This window comes from Mirounga leonina, unplaced genomic scaffold (genome assembly GCF_011800145.1).
Source record: "Mirounga leonina isolate KUSES-001 unplaced genomic scaffold, KU_Mleo_1.0 Mir_108, whole genome shotgun sequence".
In the NCBI taxonomy this organism is placed as follows: Eukaryota; Metazoa; Chordata; class Mammalia; order Carnivora; family Phocidae; genus Mirounga; species Mirounga leonina.
The window spans coordinates 554,859-575,638 of NW_023270237.1; the positions used below are offsets into that span (position 1 = coordinate 554,859).

The following is a 20,780-nucleotide window of genomic DNA, read 5'->3' on the forward strand; positions in this document are numbered from 1 at the left end:
GTGACAGGGATTGGAACTAGAGAAGAACAGTATTTTCTTTGACTTTTAAATATTCTTTAGCTTTGAATATATAATTGAGTTTCATTTGGCTAATGCTGTCAGGAAGGGCAGTCTTATAAAAAGGAAAAAAAATAGCATTCCATGTAAAGAGATTTGAAATCTGATATTCCTACCATGTCCTCTTGATTAAAACTTTAAATTAAAAACAATGTAGAGATTATCTCCTTCCATCATTTTGACAGTATAGTGTATGTTCAAAAATATCTTTAGTATGCCCATATGTATTTTAAGCCAGAGACAATGTTACTTTTAAATGTAAACTTTTAATAACAAAGGTTTCATCTGTGTTTAAACAAAGCATTTGCTTTATATGGACAGAAGGCATCCCCCCCTAACACAGACAATTTGTTGTGCCTTTGGTCAAGGTAAGGAAGCTGATGATAAGTTTTTAAGAGGGAAAAGGTATGCAGTTAGAACCATATTGGCAGTTTGGCAGTTATTTATTTTTCCAGGGTGAACATGCTTTCAGAAATTGCCAGTAGTTGCTAGGCAGGCTTCAACAAACACAAAGGACATTACCCAAGTGTCCAACCTGGCTGGTTTCTCAATTTAAATTTTGTGAGCCTGGCTCAAAATGTAGTAAACTCTATTACTATTTGAACTTGGAATACAGAATTGTGCCAGCAATCCCCTTGGCATCCTGAGGCCATAGTGAAGTTAATGTTCATCCCCAGGAGGCCAGCTGACTGACTTTAAGCACGGGCACACTGTCCAAGATCCAGGGCCAGGTCATTGGAACGGCCACGAAGGTGAATGGAAACTATATGAAGAAAACAAGTCCATCCTGCCAGGAGCACTTGCCTTTTCATTTGGTGCTTTCCTTTCCGATTACTGGATTTTCCTGCTGAGTATATGCTGGCTTTTGTAGCTTTCTCTTTCTTCTGGCACATGTACAAAATTTTCATACACCCAGTTATACTCAGTCCTTTGCTTAAATAACTTTTGTAGATAAATTTGGAGCAATGCCAGTGAAGCTGAAGAAATACATGTTCCTCTGGAATAGAACGAGATGGGCAAAGATTTTTGAAAATAATTGTGTAACCATAGGTCTGTCCATTTACTTATCTTTGTTTTCTTTTGTTTTGCACTGCCTCTCCAGGCCAACTTTTCCTAAGAACAGTGCTGTGCCATTTACTATTAGATGAGAAATGCAGACTAATTATGAAGTCTAAAAGTTTAAAAGACAGCACCTTTTAAATATGTCAATCATACTAAGGGCAAAATGCTGATAAATATAACTTTCAGCTTTCCCAAATGGACTAAACATGCAGAGTTGGGATAATAATAAGAATGTGAGATATGAAGTTTATCTTGATCTATATTGGGAGTCAGTAGCCTATTATTTAGGCTAAAATTCTCTATAATACACTAACAGAATTAGCTTTACCATGTTTCCTAGTGAGGTATGACTATCATACATCCTTCCAAATAGGCTTAGGGTCTTGTAGGCTGCCTGCATTACCTGTTTGAGTATCATTACATTTAAATGAGGCTGTGATGGTTATTGTAATGATGGATTTCCTTCTGTATGTGTGAACGCTCATTGCTAATAACCCTTTTTCTTTAGCCTTCTGTATCTGGAACATTTTGATTGGGGCTAGCATGGTATCTGTGTGTCTCCCGCGCAGAACCTTTTAGGAAACTCACAGTAGAAATAATGGAAGAAACAATGTTATCTTAGGCCATGGGTAGATCTCTTGTGAAAAATGCCACGGGTAGTGCTACATTTGGGAGACAAGGTCTTTCTTGCCAGCTTCTGAATTAATGCTAACTACTTATCTGTTTTAGGGAGTTTACATTGCTAGTTTTAAATACAACAGAAAATGTTTCTTTTCATAAATTTATATTCTATTTGGAAAAAATAGCTTTTTTTTTTTTTTAAAGTAAAAATGGTATGCACTCATTAAAAAAAAAAAAAAGGACAGAAAAGTACAGAGCAGAAACTAAATAAAGAACAGCCAGATTCCTCTTCAACAGTAGTGTGCACATTTTGGAAGCATCTCTCTAATTCTCTTCCTATGATAGATATACCTATATATAGCTTTATTTATTTCATTTACTTTGTAAACTAGTCTGTATTCTGCTTTTTCTAGCTAGCCATCAACATTTCTTGTTCATAAATAAATATTTACAACATTCTGTTTGGTGATCATGGAATCACTTAAACATTTTTCCAATAAAAATATGAAAATGTTTTATTTAATTAGAAAAGTAGCATTAGGCATTGAGTATTTGCCTGTAGTGACCATTGAAAAGAGAGGATGTCAAACTTTTGCTGAAAGAAATCCCATTAATAAAGCATTGAAATTACATTGTTTTAGGAAATAACGGATGTCAAAATCTGTTTGCTGCTTTAGAGAATCAAATCCTTGGCCTTTAGCTTAATTCAAAAATTTGAAAGAAACTAAGGGTAATTCGTGGGTTTAAGGAGTATTTTAACATACTATAACATACTAGTTATCTGGAATCCAGAAGAATGAATCATAGTGGTTATAGTATCAAAGACTGAAGGAGTGAAAATCCCAAGATGATTTTCCACACTCCTGAAAAACCATCATCTTCATAGTAATCTGTGTCTTTTGTCTTGTCAGCACTTTGAAAGATAAGACTTTTCCAAGTCACAAAACCTTCTTTGGCTACTCACACTTTTTTGTCTTGTTGATGGGGTAAAAAGGACTATCCTCACCATTACCAGAATGTGTACTTAAGGGATTCAAGAAGAACTTTCTCAAAAAAAAAAAAAAAGAAAAAAAAGCGTGTCTGTGTGATCATGGGACAGTAGCATAGCTCTGCAAACATGAGACTAGCTTAAGTTTTCCAGGTCCCTTGGGTGTTTTGCTTTGACTAGAATTACAGAGAAAAATTGACAAGCAGTTCCATGATTGACTGATTTTCTAAGCGTTGTAAAGTGTTCAGAGGATACACTGCATTCAACAATCTATTTTCCAGATATAGCAACATTTTTTTCCAGCTTTAGGACATGCTGAGTTCTTTTTTCGACTTGATCTAGTGTTTTCATGCCTTATTTTAATTTGAAAAGGTTTTCGGAAGTAAACATGACACACTCAACTGCATTAAAAAAAAAAACAAACGAAAAATTACTTTGCCCTTTTCAAGTAAGCCACTAGGCCATCTCTAAGGTAAGTACTGGCACTTAGGACTGAGACCCTCTCCTACATTAGAGTATGGCTGAAGTCATCTGTTTTAGGAGCTTGTGGTACTTGGCAGTTTTAGATGCTCACAGTATATAAAAATATTCCCAACAACTGTCCCCCTCTGAGCTGTGCTCTCATATCATCACAGTGCACATGGAGTCATGTCCCAATGAGTACAATCCCACATTGTACTCATCCTTCAACTTTTTCTTGTGCTCACCCATTGGAAATGCCATTTTCTCCTGCCCTTTGCCAGGGAAGCCTTTGAATCCAAGCCCTAAAAGGCATTTACCATACAGAGTTTTATTCCATGGCATGTACAACACTCTCGAGTGCTAGCCACTCTGCCATGACATCGGTTATTACTGTAGAGATGTCCCATTATTTCAGTGTTCAGTCTCTCTGTCCATCTCTGTCTCTCTCTGTCTCTCTCTCTCTCTCACACACACACCCTATATCTTTAACTGCCAGAACACTGAGGTACAGAATTCCTCTCCAATGTCAGAAATCCTTTCCATGGTCTGGGCCTAGGGCTGCTTGGTGCTCTTTGTCTCTCCTAATTATGATCACTTCTCATCACTTGCTTCTCTCTTTCCTTTCTGCTTTTATTCTTTTTCTTGGTGGTTCCCCTACGTAGGATTTGGGTAGGACCTTTTCCTGTTACCCCATAATTGGTAACTAGGATGCAGATTGAAGGGCCTATTTATGGCCCTGGCATTTTGAAGAGAGCTTTGGATAAACTGCCAACATTGAGTCTGCGTACTTCTTCACATTTGTTATCAGATGGCAGAAACTGCTCTGATACCCACAGCCAGCACTACACACCACCCCTCTTCCCTGCAAACCCCCTCCCTAGTAAGATTGAAGTGGGAAGAAAGAGGTGGAATATCCTTATGGAGGTTGAGCTGGGAAATGAGGTGGTTCTTTTAAGAGGTTAGGAGATTTTCTCTTGGGAGAAGGGACTTTTCAAGGAAATCTCTCAAAGATGGGGCACACTTCAAGAAGAGGAGACCAGTGTTTTATTACCTGGCGGCACAGCTGCTTAAGCAACAGTCTTGCTGGTGTGCCCCGGTGCCTATGTGAGACTGGACAAGACAACTGGGGAGAAGCTCTCCCATCATTTAGTGTGAGCCAAGTAGATACCACTGAAGGTAGCTGGGATTAAGCTGTCTCTCCAGTAACCCACGCATGAAGCCTGTCTACCAGGTGAGTAGAGCCCAGCGTCTGGAGACCATTAGGTATTCTGATGGTGTCAGGGGGCAAGGAGACATGAAGAATTTGGTTATCGCATCTCAGAGAAGTGTGCAGTGGGAGCCTTCGTGGATGCCTCTCAGAAACTCTGCAAGAGCTACTTGCAGACCTTCCCTGTAGAGGCTGTCAGTAGCCAGTGAGTGGTAGTCAGAGAAGCACCAGAAAGTAGTGGAGAGAGGATCGCTGATGCACCCAGGTAAGTAAGGAGGCATTTGCTTTTTCTTCCCTTCCTTCTTCCCCCCAAATAGCTGATCTCCACTGGTGTATTTGATAGACTTTTATGTGTTAACTCATCTAATCCTCCAAACAACTCCATGATATAGGTTCTATCATTGTTCTCATTTTACATATACAGGAAACTAGGGCATGGAGAAATTTAGTACTGGGATTTTGGATCCACGTGGTCTGGCTCCCAAGACCATGTTATAACCACCATATCGTATTGTCTCACCACCTTAGATCATAGGAAATGATTTTCAATTTTTTTTTACTACAACCAGCATAAGAAATAGATACACATACATCCTGACCCACTACACGTCTACCTAAAAATAAATAAATGAAAAAAGTTTAATGAGGTAACACATGTAATACAACCTGATTTTTTTCTGTTTTCTGTTTCATTAAAAAAAAAAATGCTAGTTACCACCTACTGTATAGATGATCTGGAGCTCAGAAGAGGTTTGAAGGGATGAAAGAACATCTCCCCCTTCTCAGCGTACCTTCTCTCTCTGTCCCTCTCTCTCTGCTCCCCCTTCTCCCTTGCCTTCCTGAGTTTCCAGAGCTATAAATCTAGCTGGTCATAGACAGTGGGATTAACTCTGAATTGATTGTCAGATTGGAATGTTACACTGCCCTGGACTGAGTTTCTAATACTGAAAGTGACCAAATCTTTATGAACACTCACCTTCATGATAAGAGATGAGGAAGAGGGATTCCAGAGAGCACAGTTAAAAATAGTGATGGTGGGGTTCATGTTACTGTCTGAACAGTGATTCCATTGTGGGCTGGTTATATCAGGCTTCAGCTGTTTGGACTATATGGGTTGCAATCCAGCTAGGACAATCCTGTCTTCCATTGGTCACGCTTATCATCCATGGAACATTGGTTGCACTTTTCTTATACTCTGTCAGAGTGGAGCTGTTGGGTTCTGATTTCAGACCTCAAGCTATTTTGTGTTATTAGCCCAGATCAGGTTTTATTGAAATGGCTTATTTTGTTAATTCAGATTTATTGATTACTCTGTTACTTATAGCATATCTATTTTTCCATTCCTCCTTGGTTTAGAATTTTTTTTTTCAATAAAACTCAGCCTCTTTAATGAGCTTTTATAGTCAACCTGGAGCTCCCTTTGTTAAAAATAAAAAATAAGTCAGGATGAAAAGATGTCTTAGGAAAAGATGAAACCAACTGCAGTTAGTCCTTGAAAATTTACAAGAAGTACAAATGTTAATGGCAAAACTTCTGTTAGAATTTGTTGAATCATGCTTTCTAGAGACCAAAAAATTATTGGGCTCCCTCTTCACCCCACCCCCAACTTACAAGTGACTTTTGTAGGTGATGAGGAGTGCCTACCTTAAATACTTTCCAGACTAAAATGATTGTGACCAGACTCTAAGCTTTGTGACCTTAATCACCCATTTGGGAGTTTGGAATGAAGCCAGACTCTTCTCCAAGGGAGATTTTGGCCTTCCTTGCATGTACTTCTGCAGCCCAGTGAGATGGGTTGTCTGTCTCTCTTTTATCTGGCACTGGGCCATCAGCCTGTATTGGGAGAGACTGTGAGCAGTGAAGTCCCAGCACACACCAGTATTGTGGAGGCTCCCACCCCATCACGGACTGGACTTTTATGAGGAACCACTGGGGAAATTTCCTGCAGATCTTACAACCAGCAGCCTCTGTGCTTCCATCCTGAAGAACTGGCTTACTTTTTAGCGTATGGACACTGTGAATCCTGTGCAGATATGGTTTCTCTCCTTGCTTGTGGGAGGCAGGGATCAATTTTCAGCCTAAGATAGTGGTGTGTAATTCTGTGTTCCAATCTTCGCACTGGCTTTATTATTCTCTTTACCTAGTATTCCTTCTGGGATTTTCTCAAGTTTTTCATTTGATGCTTTTGTTTCCTATGTGCTTTTTAATAAACCTCCAATCCTCATGGTAAAGTACTTGTATCCAGAGTGCTTTTACATGTGTTTTTAAAGCTTTAGCCTTTAAAAAAAAAATCTGCCTTAAATAGTGGTTATGATTGAAAATAAATTATGGTCCCCAATTTATAGTGGAAGAGCAGAACTATAACTTTTCTACACACCTTGCAATCTTGTTCGAGGTTTGGCAGGGTGGGCATGATTAAAATAAGAATGAATTTTTCTTGAGATAACAAGATTGAGATAATTGAAAGGTCATGTTAATTACTTAGTAGAATCAGCTGATACTAAGTTGTAAGGAAACACCCAGAGGGGCATTCCAAATTCAGTAATGAATTGGGACAGAAAGCATATTTAAAATTCATACTTAACAGTTCAGAAAAGAAAGGTGGAATGAGAAGAGTTTGTACTGAGAAGCAAGGGAAACATTAATTAGCTGTGTTACTTTGAGAAGCCATTTTCCCTTTTATAAATTGGTCGTCTCATTTATTAAATGAAGGAATTAGATTGAGTGAACATAACAATTCTGCCAACTCTAACGTTTTCTGATTTTTCAAATGCAGTTAAAATAGGACTTTGAAAAGAGACCATCAGTACTTGTTTAAATGGAAATTTGAGAGTCCTGAGTTTTGAGGCCTTTACTGGTACCTCGATTAACATATAAATCCACAAACCCTCACTGCTGTCACATGGCACAATGTTTGGACCTCCAGACCCAGAATAGGGTGTTTTTCTCATAAACTTGAGTGTATAGTAAAGCAAATGAAGTGCATGGTGTATGCACACACATGCTTGCATGTGTGATTATAGTGCTTACCAGGGAGGTTATACTAACTGCTAGTCATGTTTTTGGTGAGCTTTGATATGCCCACATAGGTATTCAGTAAAGGTTTATTGTTTTGACTTGGTATTTTACAGCAGTATCCATTTAAAATGTTCAATTATATAATGCCTTGTTACTTTACTTTGGAATTAATTTTTAAAAAATGTATAGAGATGTAACATTTTAAAGTTGGAAGGGACCTTAGAGTATTACCTTGTTAAACATTTTTGTTTAATGATTTCTGGGGAAGGATGTTTAATATTGATAATGTCTGGTATGATGTAGCTTGTTTTTTCTTATTTATGTGATCACAGAACTTTTAAACATTCTGTATGTATAGTAAAAGAAAATAAGTATAGCTGGAGCTTAGTGTTCCTTTCTACCTTTTCTCAAGTGAGTGCTTGCTATCGGTAGAAGGCTTCATAATTTGCAATTTGTACACATGAAGGCCGAGCAGAAGTTTCCTTGATAGCCTGCTGCATATACTAGAACATTTTGGCCATGCCAATAAAGATTTTAGCCACTAGTATAAGAGACATGGCAGAAAAGAGATTAATATACTAAGCCACACAGTAGTGCATAGTTACTGCCTAATCACTGATTCCTTTTAATAAGGTGAGTGAGAATATTGTATTTAAAAGACAAGTTATTCTCTAAAATGTGGAGTATATTTAGTCAAGGTGAGTGAATCTTGATGTTTTGTCCTGCTGATGGGAGCTGCCATATTTCACAAAAGAGAATGCCTTTTCCCTGAGATGGGCAGACACAAACACTGCCCTGAATTTGGCCAAGTAGCCAGAAATAGTTTTAGGATTCATGGAGTTGTCTCCAAAATTCCAGGGATATTGCATCATCTTCATGGGTCTGGTTTGTTTTCAGTTCTTTCTGAAACTGAGCCCTGCTGGTGGGATAAATACTCAATAAATCACACTCACACTAAGACTTGCACACCAAAGACAGTAGCAGAAATTTAAAGCTCCTTTCAGAAGCATCAAACTTCTCTTCTGAAGTGTGGCTTTTTTTCCCCCCTTGAAAATGTAGTTTAGCATCTCTTCAAAGTATGCAGTGTTTAAACTCAAAATAGTCCAGCGTGGGAAATTGACAGAGTCAAGTCTTCATTTGCCCTCTGTTCAGTCCACAGGTCTTTTTGAATCAGGGTACTGTGTATCCTTTATCAAGTGTCATTGCTCTTGCTTGTTCCAGCAAGTATATGCTTAGCATGCACAGATTTTGACCTCAGTAAGATAACATCATTTTTTAAATCACAGGATTCTAAGTTTGGTCTTCCAGAATTTTTATTCCTTAAGTTCCTTGATCTGAGAACAACTCTGTTAATTTCTTCGTTTTCATAAGCAGCTGAAAGAATTAAAATAAATGACATCTTCACACACTGCCAAGACTACTTCCAACCTTCAGTAAATTACAGATGGTTAGTTAGTTGTATCTGGGCATGCAGACAATTTACAATCTTGACAATGTCTCCATGACTTACAGTGTTAAATATTTATTGAACATCTATTATGAGCTGGGCACTGACCAGGACTTGGGATCTGCCTGATAATTTAAGTACCTCTGCCTTTTGCACTAGCCTCATTTTCCAACCTTTTCTATCTCAGCATCTTTATACTAACCACGTGCTGGTGCCAAATCGGCTGCTAGCTGTTCTCTGAATGCACTTAGTCCTGTCATTCCATCCATCTTGAATGTTCTTCTGACTCTTGCTTGTTGATGCGTTATTTTTGAAAGGCCAACTTAAATGCCATCTTTTTCATAAAATCATCCCTAATCACTGGGAGCTAGAAGTGATCCTTCATGTGCTCTGTGTTATGCACTGTCTGTCCCTTATTGGAGTTTTCATTTGCATGCAACACTGCATTGTATTATAATAGAGGTGCTATATCCAGATAAAGGCAGGGATTGCTCTTTTGCATTTTTTGTATGTTCCAAAGGAAAGTGCCCCGTGGTAGTTTTTATGTCATGGTAGGACTCAGTGTCATCGAATGAATGAACATTCCTGTGATGTACATGCACCTACTTAATATACACAGTGATTTTGGAGAAGAGTGGGAATAGTCTGGAGCCACTGAAGTTACCTTAGTGTAAGAAGATTTCTTGAATGTTGAAACGGTCCCTGACTTACAATGGTTTGACCTAAGATTTTTTGCCTTTACGGTGGTGCAAGGGTGATACTCATTCAGTAGAAGTCAGGCTTCAGTTCTGAATTTGGATCTTTTCCCTGGGCTGGTGATGTGTGGCACGGTGCTCTCTGGTGACACTGGGCGGTAGCAGTGAGCCTCAGCTCCCAGTCAGCCACGCAGCCACCAGAGGGAACTACTGATGCACTTGTACCATTCTGTGCCCATGCATCCAACCTCCTTCACTTCCCACAGAATTCAATAGATTACATGAGGTGCCCAGTACTTTATTATAAAATAGGCTTTGTGTTAGATGACTTTGGCCAACTAGGCTAATGTAAGTGTTCTGAGCATGTTCAAGGTAGGCTGAGGCTAAGCTCTGATTTTGGTAGTTTATGTGTATCAAAGGCATTTCCAACTTAGGATATTTTCAATTTACAACAGGCTTGTTGGGTTGTAACCCCATTGTAAGTTGAGGAAGAGCTGCAAAAATGTTGGGTGTATGTTAATTTAAATGTTTGCCTAGTTACTATGTTTATAAGATTCCAAATTCAAAAATGTATAAAAATGTACATATAAAGTTAAAAAATCTTCAGTCTCTCTTCCCTTACCCACATTCTAGTTTGTTAACTTTATTGCTTTATTGTTAACTTTAACAATATATCTGGGAATCTATTCCAACTGAATATAAACATTACCCTCATTTTTTTCTTCCTGCTGCATATTACATGTTATTACATTGTATGGATGCAGTTTAAGTTATTTCAACTGGTCCCCCACTGGGGAACCTTTTAGCTATTTACAACTGTTTATTGTTACAGAAATGAATTTTCAGCCATTTGCGAAAGGAGGAGAGAAGAAAAAAACTAGAAGAGGTATAAAATCTTGAACAAAGAGAATATTCTCTGAACATAGAGACCGTTTCAATAAGGTCCAGCTTGTTTTATAGAATTTTCTTTTTTATTAAAAACAAACTAAAATTTAAGTTTTAAAGAGCCACTTAAAAACCCTTTTGGCACAAGACAAGTCGGTTATATTTGCTCATTTTGTTTCCTATTTAAATTGAAATTTTATTTGTAATTTCTGAGGATTCTGTGGGCAAATGTTTGTAATAATTTATATCCTTGTTTGAGGTCAAATTCAGTAATTGTTTTGTGGACCAATAGGCATTTGAGAGATTAAAGACTTGCTGTCCTATCATTATTAATATTTTACTTGCAATCTCTTTAGTGCTGTCTCTGGTAACAGTATCAGCAACCTCATCACTTGTGGTTGATCTTTGCAACTTCAGGTAGGTCACAGTTATTCAAGATTGCCTTCTTAAAAAATTTTCCATATGAAGAGTTATGTTCTGCAAATAGACATGTGAAGTTATGTTAAATAGTTTTAGCGGCAGTATCAACCATTTATTGAGCAACTACTGTGTATTGTAGAGTGCAAATTTGATGGGTTCTCCTAGGTGCATTAAACACTGACCTCTGATTTCCACCCCACAGAGATTTAATTGAGGTAATTCAGGTGTTGGGATTTTTAGCAAACTCTCCCCAGGGATTATTTATTAATAAGTTGTTTCTATTTTAAAATAGTTTTGGACTTCCAAAAATGTTGCAAAGACCTCTCACACTCCTATGACCCAGATTCCCAGTTATTAATATTTTACTGAACTTTCTCCCTTTCTCTTAATCTATGTAGTCTTTTTTCTGACATGATGCTCCATCACCCCTAAGTGAGGTTGGTATTGTTACCAGAGACGGCACAGTCAGAGAGGATGGGAAGGTGTGGAAAATTGTTATCATCAGGAAATCAACGTTACACAAAACCACCATGTAATCCACACATCCCACTCCAGTTTCACCAAATCCCCCCAATAGTGTCTCTTTTTCCCCTTCCTGGTCCAGAATCATATACAAGAATACGTGGTTGAATTTAGTTGTCATGTCTGTCTGTCTTCTTCACTGTAGAATCCATTCCTCAGTCTTTTCCCTGTTTCTCATGTCTGTGAAGGCCTTTCATTCTGTACAACCCTTGATTGGACCATCCAGTGTTTTTTCACAGCCAGACTCAGGCTCTGCTTTCTTGGCAGGAATAATGCCATGCTCTTTTCAGGGTATCACATCGGGAAGCATACTGTGTCAGTCTGTTTCACCACTGGTGATATTAAATGTGATCACCTGCTCAAGTTGACTTTCTCCATTATCACCCTTATCCCCTTTGTATTTAACTAGTATTTTGTAAGGAGATGTTCCCATATTATGCCACTATCCTGTTCTTCATCAAATCTCCACCTACAAGTCCTAGCATTCATTGATGGCTTCTTTTTTTTTTTTTTAAAGACTGCTGTGATAGTTGCTGAATGGTAATTATTTTCATTATTCCATCCATATCTGTTAGTTGATATCCTATAAGAAAGAGCTTTCTTTCCTATTTATCAATTTATTTATTCATTTACTTATTCATATCAATATGGATTTATGGATTCCCCCTTTATTCAATGGATTGTAATTTGATAATCTCATTATTTTGATACTCAAATTGTCCTAGATTTGAGCCCTTCCAGGTTGGCTCCTGTTTTTGTTTCTTTGTTTGTTTTTGACACATTCCTATCATTCTTTGAACATTTTCCTACTTTCTGGGACAAGATGTTCCGGGTTTATCTTGTACTTCCCCGCCCTGACCCTCGTTCTTTTGAGTAGAAGGTGGTAACTAGAATCACGATCTGGGTCTCAGTGCTGGGTGCTAGTAGGCCCTCTCAGCAGACAGAACTAGGAAATGTATATATGTATGCACAATACACATATGTATATCTGTGACTGTTTCTATACCTGTGTCTGTATTGTATAACTTTAGAAAAATGTTTATTCTGTTCATTCAGATTCTAACCCAGTACCTCCAGTGCTTTTTCTAGCCTTCACCTCTTTTCCAGAAATTGAGAAAGCTAGCTCCCATTCTCCTCAGTATATTACTTTTGTGCCCAATTAAATTCTGCTTAATGTAACCAGTGTTCCAGCTACTCAGGAAATCCTCCTTCCTCGGCCACCTTCGTGCTCCCCCACTCAACCCCTTTCCTTAGCTGCCAGACATGTCGCCTAAGATGCCCCTGCATGGCACCCCCTCCCATCATGGTCCCACTTCCTTGATCTTTTGCACCTTCGTGCCAGGAAGGAGGAGAAGGGAAGAGGAAGAGAAAAGGTCCCCCCAGGTGATTTAATGTGATGCCAAGTTGAAAATCACTGTATTTAACATGTTACATGCATTGTCTTTTTAAATATTTCAAACCATATATTCTTTCCTCGTAAAATTTGAGATTTAAGAAAAATATGTCTTTATGGTAAGATTCTCTTTTTAATAATTTGTCCATTTTTCCCATACATAGAATAGAGGTAAATTTTTTAGTCCTGAGACTGTAGTGGGGGTATTGATAGCTGGATTTTTATTTTAGTGTTTTAAATTTCCTTGATGGTAATAGGACAGGGTTTCTAAAATGACATGATTTGGGGGGGTGCCTGGGTGGGTCAGTCAGTTAAGCGTCTGACTCTTGGTTTTGGCTCAGGTCATAATCTTATGGGTCATGAGATTGAGCTGCACATCAGGCTAAGCACTCAGCGGGGAGTCTGCTTGAATATTCTCTCCCTCTGCCCCTCCCCCAACTTGCATGTGCTCACACTTGCGCTCTCTCTTTCTTTCTGTCTCTCTCAAATAAATAAAATTAAAAAAAATTTAAATGACATGATATGGCATATTAGTAGCAACCCGGCGCTGTCAGGTTTTTTAAGGAAGAGATTCTTTTCTTCAAATTCATGACATTAAAAGGGCTCACATACTGAACTTGGATTTTTCTTTTCACTTCTGAAATGTCTCATGCTTCTCTCTGCTTCTTCACTAAATTCAGAAGCATCGATGTCAAGAGGTTCCATGTTCCTTCTCCCTGGAGTTTAGAAATGGCATTTTAAAAGAGCTCAGGCACCCCCTACCCCAATCACAGCCACTTCAGGAAATCTGAAGGGAGAAATGGTCTGGAGCCACTGGCCTAGATTGTTAAGTATCAAAGCCCAAAGCCCATTATAGTTAGAAGAATCCTAAGAGTGATCTAAAGCTAAATTCCATTGCTGTGTGATTCATGATGATCTAATAAGACTTTTCATCTGTTTTCCATTTTCTGAAGATTGTTAAGTTGGTTGCTATTATCAACAGTGTTTAGGTTTAAACAATTAAAATTAAGGTATAGAGTTACCTGTGTATGTCACGTGCTGGTTTTGCTCATTTGTTGGCACAAGCTCATCATGCAAAGGCTATATGGCACAAATTTACCTTAGATAATCTCTTACAGAGTGGAAAGTATCTGAAGTCAGTTGGAGGGTTACTGAGTACTTTAAAATTTCACTTACTTAAAAAGTGGGATTAAGTATTCTTGAATTTCTACAGATTTAAAATCTGATATAATTTGGATTTTCACATATGAGGCTTTGTAGTATTATTCATTTGACCAAAGATTAAATTTCATAACCTGGATTTGTTAGAATTTTGAAGGATGAAATCAAGAAAGCAAAGATAAACATTAGAGTGGAATTTGACAAAAATAGAGAAATATACTTTGAGAACTTTCATATTTTGGAATTCTAAACAATGAGCGATAAAAAGTTGCACTTCTTACATTCTGAATTTCTGTTCATTGTTTTCTCTGTAATGAGGTCCTTTGCAAGTCACATTCGGTCATGCAGCTCCATTATCTCGTGGGTCTATTTATGTTGAGGACAGCTATCATATTGTGTATCTGGAGAAAACTTTAGTGACTATGGAATTAATTATTAGCCCTTTTGAAGGCCAAAATACTATCAACACAGTTCATGGAAATATCCTACCAGAAAGATAATGTCCCGATGGCTTATAAAAAAAAAATTAAGATAGTGTTAAAGCACAAAAATGTATTTTTTCTAAAATTATCTACATGAATTGTACTATCTAAAATAGATTCTTGAACAAAAGGATATTTTCATTTTGGTTTTTGATTCTGGAAAGTGTATTTATTTTTCATAGGAATATTCTATTTTAAAATGCCTGAATTAACTAAACCTTTTCAGAGGATTTTCAAGTTTTCCACTAGTGATAAGGAAGTTAAATAAAGACTTTTAACTAAAAATGGGAATAATTTTGTTGTCCTTTAGTTCTTACATTAGAAATTTGAAACCAGAAGTCAGTTAAGTCTCCATAGCAATCATCTCTATTTACAAGATGAATAACACATTTCATTCCGGATGTTGGGAAAGTTCTTAAATAGTAAAAAACAAACCAAAACAAAACACAACAACCCCCCCCCCCCCCCAAATATCAGGTATTTTGACTAGAAACTCAGCCAGTATTTTACATTACAATGAGAAGGGCTGACATCACCACTGATTACTTCACAGCGAGCTTCTGAGTTCTTGTCTGTGGGAACACAGGAGAGAACTATTTTGTTGACATTGCAGATTCATATGGTTCACCCTAATATGTAATAAACTATCATGAGAAAATATAGGATATTTTGTCACAATCTGGTAAGAAGATGGAAAAAGTATTGTGTTCTGACAACATTCAGTCAGCATTTGAAAACTTGTGTTAAATGAGTTTTTGTTGCGTTTGTCCCCATCACTTTTCTGAAAATTCATACTGGTGCAGCTCATATGTTGTCTATCATAGTGCCTGCTGCATTGTACGCACTCAGTAAATATTTGTTGAATAAATAAATGAAATATATTTTTATTTGTATTGGTTTTGAAAATGCAAACTTCTGGGTTTTTATTAAAAGAACAGTTTCCTTCCCCTCAACTTCCAGTACCTGACAACCACTGATGTGTTTCTCTCCCTGCAGGTTTTCACAATGTCATATTGCTTAATCTACTGACATCAGGTGGAATCACATCATATGAGTAGCACCACACAGCATTTAGTCTTTGGTGTCTTTTTTAACTTAGACTAAATCTTTTTGAGATTCATCTGGGTTGTTGAGTGTATAGTAGTTTATTGCTTTGGTTCTGAGTAGTGGTCCATTGTGTAGATATACTAGTATTTCTTGTTGTTCATTCACCAGTGGATGGGCATTTGAATTGTTTATAGTTTAGGGCTATTATAAATGAATGTGCTGTAAAATCTACATCCAGGTCTGTGGACAAATATTTTCATTTCTCTTGAGTAAATGCCTTGGAATGGAATGGCTCGCTCCTTTGGGAAGTGTGTTTCACTTTATTGGATAGTGGTTCTATAATTTTGGATTCCCACCAGTGACATGTGAGAATTGCCATTGTTTACAGCCTTTCCAGCACTTGGTAATGTCTACCTTTTTAAGGTTAGCCAGTCTAGTGGGTATGTAGCAGTTTTTCCTTGTGGATTTATGTACATTTTTTTGAAGACTGATGATAAGCAGTTTATGTGCCTATTGGCCATTCATATGGTTTCTTTTGCTAAGTGTTCAAAATTTGGTAATAATTTTGGGTTATCTATTGAGTAGTAAGAGTTTTAGATACAGGTCCTTTATTGGATATATGATTTGTAAATATTTTTTTCCCAGTGTATGACTTTGTTCTACATTTCAGGCATTTTTATTTGACTCTTTCATAGTTTCATCACTCAGGTAAATACCCCTCCCTTCCAAAAGCACACATTGGTCATATTTTTCAATTAGCAATAATTTCGCCTCGGATAAACCTCATTGGCTACGATACTGCCACTGCGCAAAGCTGGTCATATTTTTCAATTAGATCCGTATCATATTTATAACTATTTTAAATGTCCCGTATGACATTTACAATATCTGGACCATGTTGGAGTCTGGCCCTGTTGATCATGTTATCTGTTAACACTGGCATAATTTTTCCTTTTTGTGTTTAGTAATTTTTTAATTGAATGTAAGGTATTGTGTGCTAAAGAACAATAGAGACTAAGGTAAATAGTATTAATACCCATAAATGGTCTCTTTTCTCCTTCAAGCTGTTAACATAAGCAGTCGTGTCAATATTGTCAGTAGTTGTGCTAGATTTGAATTGTGTTGTTGCTATAGTTACTGTGAGTCCAGCACAAACTTCAAACTTATCCAGTGTTGAACTACTGTTACCTTGAGCTTAGTAGGAGGTCTGGAGTGCAGGGGAGTTTTCGTAGTATTCCTAATCTATGCCCGATTTTCATTCCACAGTGCACACCTGGGCCCCAAGGCTCTCTCTGTGTTCTTGCCTCTTCCCCAGCAGTGGGCTACTGCTGCTTGTTACTTGGGGCAAGGTCCTGGGCGGGGTGGGGGGGCGGCGTGGAGGGGTGGTGGAAGGTGGATTGGTACTTTCCCTTCTCCTCCAGCCTCAGTTTTAGTCAGGTCTTGTATGCCTGAGCTTCCGGAAAGGGCCTTTCTCAGTGTTCCTGTCCCTCTCATAACTGTTTTTAAAATCTGCGTGATGAGTTTTGATAGTGTCTTGTTCCTTCTACAGAGTTGTGATAAATTCTTTTATATCTTTAAGCATAAATATTCTATATCATATTGTAATACCTGCATTATTTTGGTGATCTTTTTCTGCAGCTTATTGTTTCTCCTAACTCACTACTCCTGGCTTTTCCCCTTGTATCTGTAGTGATTTTTGATTATAAGTTCATGGAATTTTATCCATGAAACTTATTTGAAAACTACTTTTAAATTGTTTTAAACTTTTTTAAAATTGTTTAAACTTTTTAATTCTGTCACCAAGAGAATTCTGTCACATAAATATATTTAGGAATTCTCAGGAGACTTTTTTCTTTTTTCTCATTCCACAAGGCAAAGCCAGACACTGTTGATCACTAACGGGGAGTTTTTATTTCAACCTTTGGGCTTTATGTGTTTCTGTTGTGAACTTTATTTTCTGTTCACTGAACATGGTTTGTTAAAATTCAGGCTATAGGCCACCAGGTAATAGAAATTTCTATGGCAAGTGCTGACTTCAGCCTTCACTTCCTATCATTTCTGATCTAAGGAATTTTCTTACTTTGAAAAATACATTTTTATATTTCACTCAGCATTTTAAGAAGCTTTCTACTTAAATGGCTTTATCTGAATATCCAGTTTACCCTGTTTCTAGAAGTGCAACTTTTATGTGCTATCTTCTCATACCTCTGGTGTAGCAGTTGATATATTGTATCATGATCATGTATTTTTTTTCAACCAAAACTAAAATTTTAATAGGTTGCTGAATGTGACTTTTTAGTTTTTGAATCCCTGACCAAACACAGAAAAGGTGGAAGGAGGTTGTATAAAGAACTTAGACTTTTCGTTTAAGTATATATTCAAATATTTATGAGCTGGAAATACATCAGCATTTATTAGCTGTGTGACCTTGGGCAAATTACCAACATTTTTAAAAGGTTTATTTATTTGTTTTAGAGAGAGTGCTTGAGCCAGGGTAGGGGCAGAGGGAGAGAGAGAATCTCTCCTAACACGGGGCTCTATCCCATGATCCCAAGATCATGGCCTGAGCCAAAATCAAGAGTCAGCTGCTCAACCAACTGAGCCACCCAGGTGCACCACAAATTACCTAGTTTTTAAGCCTCTTTCTTCACCTGTTGAATGGGATAGTGATGCCTACCTTTTTTAGGACTAAAAGACTGCAATTATTGTATATCTGAAACTAATATAACATTGTATATTAACTATACTGGATTAACAACAACAACAAAAGACTGTGATTAAACAAAGCAATCTACATAAAATCTCCTAGTCATGTCACATAGTAGGCATTCAAATGTTAATATCATCTTCCTCTCTTAAATACCTGATGAATTTTCCCTATGTTTTTCCCTTGAGTTCTTCCCAGCAAGGAATTTTAGTTAAGATAGTAAAAATATCTCAGCCATTTGCTCCTATTTAACCCGTTTTGTCTATTTAATGTTTGAATTCCTTTGACAAATATATTGGAAGTGATGACTTTTTCTGACTTTTCAATAATGAACTCGATCAAAGAGTTTCATGATTAGGGCATATGGAAAATTCTCAATTCAATTCAACTTGTCAGTTTTAAGGAAGGCACAGATTATTACTTTACCAAACTAGAATTTTATTTTCTAATTAATTGTTATGAGTTTTATACCTCTGTGGATTATAAACAAGATACAGAAAAAATTACTTATTCTCTTTGGCCATCTAGTCCTTTAAAAGCTAATTTGTAAAGTGGTGTTACTGTAATAGGGCTGTATGGTGACACTTTGCTGAGCACAGCATAAAGGTTCAGACTTGTGGAATTACTGTGTCATATACTTGAAACTAATGTAACATTGTGTGTCAGTTGTACTTCAGTTTAAAAACTAATTTGTTAAGAATGACTTTTAAATTTAGTCTGGATACACAGTTTCTTACTGGCCATTGTGATGCTTCTTTTTTTAATTTAATTTTATTTTTATTTTATATATTTTTTATTATGTTGTGTTAATCACCATACATTACATCATTAGTTTTTGATGTAGATTTCCATGATTCATTGTTTGCGTATAACACCCAGTGCTCCATGCAATACGTGCCCTCCTTAATACCCATCACCAGGCTAACCCATCCCTCCACCCCCCTTCCCGTCTAGAACCCTCAGTTTGTTTCTCAGAGTCCATAGTCTCTCATGGTTTGTCTCCCCCTTCGATTTCCTCCCCTTCATTTTTCCCTTCCTGCTATCTTCTTCTTTCTTTCTTTCTTTCTTTTTTTTTTTTTAACATATAATGTATTATTTGTTTCAGAGGTACAGGTCTGTGATTCAACAGTCTTACACAATTCACAGCGCTCACCATAGCACATTGTGATGCTTCTTTACCAAACTTGAGACCACACTAATTATTTATTTATTTTTTTAGCAGAGATGTCAGGTGTTTGAGGGAATTTTATGAAGTCAGTTCTCATTTGTTCATTGTAATTATGAAAAAATATAGCATAAAGGGAAAGTCTCTAATACTCTGATTTTAGGAAGTAGTTTTAACTTCTCTGTTTAAGATTTTTCTCCTTTAAAAATCAGATGTGTTATCAAATATCTAAGACAAAACTTTTAAGTACTCTTTTTTCAGGCAGGGGGAGGGCAGCTCCTTTCCCTTCCTTCTTGTGGAATGGGCGAGGAACAGTGAAATTGGATAAAGGGTAGAGGTGGAGGGGAAAACCAGAAGTCTGACCATCCCTCATCAGTCTCTAAAAGATCAAAAGCACCTTTTAATGTAATTAAAATGTTCAGGTGAGTCTTTCTAGTTTGCATATGAGGGAATGGAGTGTCAGAGCGGTGACTTGCACTCATAAGAACATACAGCTAGTTAATTGCAGAACCAGGGCTGAAGGCCACTCCTGACTCAGCTGTGCAATTCTAAGCAAGATCTTTAATCTCTCCAAACTTGCTTTTCAAGTGTCAAATGGGGATCATGCCTGCTTTATAAGGTTGTATGGAGGAAGTGGAGATCATGTACATTTGTGTTTATGAAATGCTGATGTCTACCAGGTGCTCAATAAATGTTTGTTTCATCTTGGCTTACTATAAATTACTTTTTTTTTTGTGAACATAATAAATAAAAAATTTGGCAGTAAACACAGAATTGAATATTTTATGGTCTTCCACTTTTTAACAAAATGCATGGGGTGCAGACTGGAAGTAAAACTTGTTTTGAAAGATTCCCTGAATCATTTTAGTGTGAAAAAAATGGAAGTTTTCCATCATCTTTAGATGTTCTGATTTTGGTCAGTGCATTATTGCCTTGGGTCAGGTATACCAATTTATACATAAAGCATTTTTGAAGAATTTTCCTTGCCTTTTCTTTTGTGAATTGTTCTTATGCAAGCTTTGATCCTCACTGAATGACCTTATAAAAGAAAGGGAAATATCAATGAAGTTTAAAACCTACACTTTCCACTCAATTTTTTTTCCAGGTTAATTTACAGTGTTCTGAATCTCACCTTTGTGTTTGACCCTGGTTGAAAAACTCAAAATTTTTCTTGAGCACAACAGTCTGATCCCACTAGTCACATTTGAGCTTTACACTACTTCCTTTGTCCTTTTAACAAACACACATTCCAAGGATTGCATCATTTTAAATGGTTGGAGTAAGTCGATATTCTTTTATTTGGGAAAACTGGGTTTTATTGATGACATGGAGTTTGGTGTTTGTTTACCACATTTATGGAAAGCATTTTGCTTTAAGTCAGTAACAGTGTGCAAACCAAAACCAAGAAACTTAAAAAACAAGATTTCCCACTTTAAAACTT

General features: G+C 37.1%; 1 protein-coding gene and 1 non-coding gene across 2 annotated transcripts in view; one reads left to right on the forward strand and one right to left on the reverse strand.

Moving 5' to 3' along the window:
• The window catches only part of LOC118019423 (protein bicaudal C homolog 1), a 281,958-nt gene that overhangs the window by 122,406 nt on the left and 138,772 nt on the right, over window positions 1-20,780 (forward strand). The window lies entirely within an intron of this gene.
• Window positions 16,136-16,283, reverse strand: LOC118019726. Its single transcript, XR_004681735.1, has one exon. It is a non-coding gene; the product is annotated as a U4 spliceosomal RNA (small nuclear RNA).